Here is a 5,069-nt window from a genome sequence, read left to right as displayed (position 1 = left end):
CAGTGGGACTGAACCCAGAATCATGTGGTTGGTAAGCAAGCTACTTACCACACAGCCACTCCTGCGCCTATGTATGTATATATGTATATATATATGTGTGTGTGTGTGTGTGTGTGTGTGTGTGTGTGTGTGTGTGTGTGTGTGTGTTACAAAAAGAAAATAGAAACTACACGTTGAAATGTAAGGGGAAAGTAAGAAGGAAAAAAGCGAAAATGCATATTGGAAATCAAAAAAATCAAAGGCTTTTTATGAAAAGTAACGATAGATATATACAATTAGATGAACTAAGGTAGGAATGAAAGTAATAAAACTCATTATTGTGAATTGTTAAAGAGATTCAAAGGCATACCGGTTTCGTAAAATTACTGTTCACTGGCTTTGAGTGCGCACCGATTACCGAACAGTGTCGGGTTTACTTGTCCCTGAGTAAAAACATTATGTATAAGGGAGGTAAGTAGTTCTAGATTTGGTGCAATTAGGTAGATATAATACTGTAATGTGAATGGTGTATGGGATGTATGGGTGTCAATAGTATTAATTGAATGGTTACTCGTATTCTGTATTATGCTATGTGTTCATATTGAGTTGTGGAAGATATTTATTGATGAAAGTTGCCTCATTATTCGTTCTTTGCTGTACTGAGGTATTCTGTGAACATTGATAGATGGGGAAAATTAGGAAATTAGGATTAAGTTTCATAGTACACCTTTCTATATGTTCACTGACCTGTATCTGTCTGTATTGTGGATAGCGGATTTGTTCTTTGTGGAGAGTGGTTCTTCGACGGAGTGATATTCCTGTTTGGCCAAGATACTGATTACCGCACCCTAAGCAGGTAATGGCATAGATTAGGTTTTCCGAGGCACAGGTGAAACTTGATTTAATCTTAGATATTTCACCTTGTTTAAAGTGGAACCTCCAAAAGGTGGGGGCATGTGCCACAGTTAGATCGACCACATTTTGTTTTCACTTTTGGTTCCGTTGTTAATGGATATAGTCTTGCGCTGGTTAATATTTTTTTCAATGATTTCGGTTGCATTTTGCTTTTGATAATTTTGTGTGAGCCTAAAATTTTGTTCATTGTTTTATCTCCAGTGAGAATGGGTAGATTTTGGATGATAATGTTGAAGGCTTCATTGTTTCTAGGGTTATGTGTGGAGATGTATGAGAGTATTTTTAAGTCTGGTGTAATATTTCGGTTGACTTCCCTTAATGTTTGTATATCTATTTCCTTAGCTCGTTTGATTCCATTATTTATTAAAGATATTGGGTAATGTCTCTTGATTAGTATTGATCTGAGTTCAAGGAGTTTTCGTTCACGAGTATTGGTGTCCGAAACTATGGTACAGATTCTTTTCGCTAGATTATGAGGTATATTAATTTTTATGTGTTTGTGGTGGCACGAGTTGAATAATAGGTATTGCTTTGAATCTGTGGGTTTATAGAAGATGTCTGTTTCGATGTGGTTATTGACTATATTAATTAGCATGTCGAGAAAAGAGAGTTGTTTATTGCTGTGCTCCATGGTGAATTGTATGTTGCTATTGATATTGTTGAGCATTATTTTGAAATCGAGGAGTTTGTCCATGCTATCTTTCCAAAGTATAAAGCAATCGTCCAAATACCTCTTCCAGTTCTCCTTTAAATAGCAATGAAATGAGGTGCCAGGCCTTGGCCAGATGGACGTTCTTACCGTGTTGTCTGGAAATAATTGAAATACCGAGAAGGTTTATGTGTAGCATGGCAATCTATGTTTCCGATTAACCTAGGAACAGAAAACCAAATCTACTGCTGGTTTAAGTGGAGGTTGTTACACTTTAATGATCATAGGGCATATAAGTTTGCAAGCGATGAAAAGTAGAGCTACTGAAGCGTATTGGGTGTAGATTATAGATAATGACTACATTATAGTCGTTTTACATGAAAGCGAAAGCTCTTGTCCGAAACAGCCACATAAATGATGTAAAGAAATTGAAGGAAGACGTAGAAATGTTGAAGACGTAGCAAAGCGAGCTATTTTTTTCGGAGAGAAGTATGACTGGTACGTTCAAAAATGGCAATGTAATACTTACTTGAAAAAGTAGAATTAAAGGAATGTATTTGCTACGTGCTTTCAGTGTACGACCACTTTGAAATTGACTTCAGGTAACGAAAAATGAAGACATGAAGAGTTTGACTTCAGTTCCTAAATACTGCTTTGAATCTTTAGCAGTTCGCAGTGAAAAGATGTCGCGTTCGATATATTGTAATGGATGGGTAAATAAGCATCCTTAAAGTGAAACAATGCATTTGTAGTTAAAACAGAGGTATCAACAAATAGAAAGGAGGGAAGGGAACATCACCTATCAAGTAACTCAGAATAGATAAAGGTAAGCTTGCCAACGTTTAATGCAGTTTAAATATGGAGATTAGAATTGTTTGATATTGATATTCATCGCGTACAGTATTCCTAGTCAAATTAAACACCGTCGCAGATGGACCGTCGAAATAAATAAACAGACAAAATCCTTTCACTTTTATAATATTCTCTAGCCAAGTAATAATACACAATTGTAACATAAAAATAAATGATAAATCAAAAAATGTGTAAACCACTAAAACATATTCTCTAATGGCAATATGCGATCATATATAGATTAAAAAATTATGGAAAACCCTACATACAAAAAACTATGAACACAACGAATTAGAGAGAAACCTGTGTAAACCACCGTTTTTTTTCCGGTTTATCCATTTACGCGGGAGCTCTGGGCAAAATGTTATAGTGCATGACCATCCTTAGGACATAAGTAATGTGTGTAAAGTTTGGCGAAAATTGGTTGAGAATAGTGGTAATGTATATGTTAGTCAATATACTCACACACACACACACACACACACACATATATATATAGTCAATTTAAACAAGACCAAACAAGAAAAAACATGAAAAAAACGCGAAAAAACAACGCAAGGACGTGGAAAAAGTAGTGTTATTGGACGCTCAGGAAAGGAAAGAAAAGAAAGAGGACCTAACGTTTCCATCGGAGATCTATATATATATATATATATATCTGAATGTAGTATTCTACAAGCATATCTGTATGCGCATATATGACTTAATCTCTATGTGTGTGTGTGTGTGTATGAAGGGGCTGTACTTTTCTTCGGGTAACGCAATGCAGATATCTGTCTAGACATATTTATATATATGGGTTATGTATATATAATTGTACATGTACAGGTATGTGTATATATATGCAACGTACGGAAGAGTGTGTAAGTATGTATGTGTGTGTGTGTATGCGAGCGTGCGCATGATAGTGTATGTGTGTTCAGTAAACTATAAATCTCCTTCATTCATTTCCGTCTCCTGTTTTCTTTAATATACGTTCTTCATAAATATTTGTGGAAAAAACATGACGTGCAAGATAATCCACGGACACACACACGCACACACACACGCACAGACACACACACACACACACTCACACACACATCCATATACCATGTACCACACACAAGTACACAAATACACACCCAGAATGAGAGCGAGAGTGGGATGAGGGAATAAGTGAGGAGTGAAAAGGAAAGAAAACCGGGTGGAGATAGAAAGAAAGTGAAGAACATGTTTATAGTGAGAAACAGGGAGAGAGAGAGAGAGAGAGAGAGAGAGAGAGAGAGAGAGAGAGAGAGAGAGAGAGAGAGAGAGAGAGAGAGAGAGTGAGAGAGAGAGAGAGAAAGAGAGAGAGAGACAGACAGATAGACAGAGACAGACAGACAGACAGAGACAGACAGACAGACAGACACGCAGAAAGCGAGACAGATGGGAAGGAGAGAGAGAGAAAGAGAGAGGTAGAGATAGAGAGGGTGAATGAAGTGAGCGGGGAGCAGAAATAGCACAGAAATAGAGATTGATTAAAGAAAGAGGGGGGAATAGAGGAACAGAGATAGTTATAAGGAAACAGAAAGAGAGATAGAGAGAGAATAGATAGAAGGAGAAGAACAGAAAGAAAAAGGAAGGAAGAAAGAAAGAAAGAAAGAAAGAAAGAAAGAAAGAAAGAAAGAAAGAAAAAAAGAAAGAAAGAAAGGAAGGAAGAAAGAAAGAGAGAAAGAATGAAATAAAGAAAGAAAGAAAGGAAGGAAGGAAGGAAGGAAGGAAGGAAGAAAGAAAGAAAGAAAGAAAGAAAGGAAGTAAAAAAGAAAGAAAGAAAGGAAGGAAGGAGGGAAGAAAGAAAGAAAGAAAGAAAGGAAGGAAGGAGGGAAGAAAGAAAGAAAGAAAGAAAGAAAGAAAGAAAGAAAGAAAGAAAGGGAGTAATAGTGAAATATAGTGAGATGGAGAATAGACGGAAATAGTATAGAAATAGAGAGGGAAGGAGAGAAATAATGATAGAGGAAGGGAAACAAAGAAAAAGACAGAAGAGATAGGAATCAAAAAGAGAGGGGATAGTTTGACAATCATAAGTGGGGAGAGGGTTAAGCGGTAAGTGAAGGAGCAAAGGTCACTTTAACATCAACTTATAAACCCTTGATTTATCCCACCCCGGTTATATTCATTATATTTTGTCATTTCCAAACATATTGCTTCTTGTGTTTGCACACTCTTGGCGCATCTCACCAGAAGAAAAAAAATTACGCCTGCTTCGTTTGAAATGTAAAAGATACGAAAATAACTGTCAGTGAATATGTAATTCCTTATATACACCAGCTTTAGTCTGAAATAAATGCACTGAGTGAACAAGGTCGGAATTGGAAAATGAAAGACGAGACATTTTTCAGTTGCTAAGTACTTTAGGTAAAATTATTTTCTGAAATGATTTCCAAGTAAATTAATGTCGCTTATCTTTCAAAGATGTCCGTTCTCCATTTTCTTGTTAATTTCACACCCATTGTTGTTCAGTTTATGTATTATTTATGTGTGTGTTCGCCAATATTTATTTTCAAATATTTTTTTTTCTTTCATTTTATTGTTATTACCAAGATAAGAGCTGATCACTCACCAAGTTGCTTTATCCAAGTTGCTTAGACAACAGTTTATGTGAATTGCTAAACTGTTGAAACATTTTTTTCATGTGTGTATAAATATTTAT

This window comes from Octopus bimaculoides, chromosome 1 (genome assembly GCF_001194135.2).
Source record: "Octopus bimaculoides isolate UCB-OBI-ISO-001 chromosome 1, ASM119413v2, whole genome shotgun sequence".
Taxonomy (NCBI): Eukaryota; Metazoa; Mollusca; class Cephalopoda; order Octopoda; family Octopodidae; genus Octopus; species Octopus bimaculoides.
Note: the sequence above shows the minus strand (reverse complement) of the source record.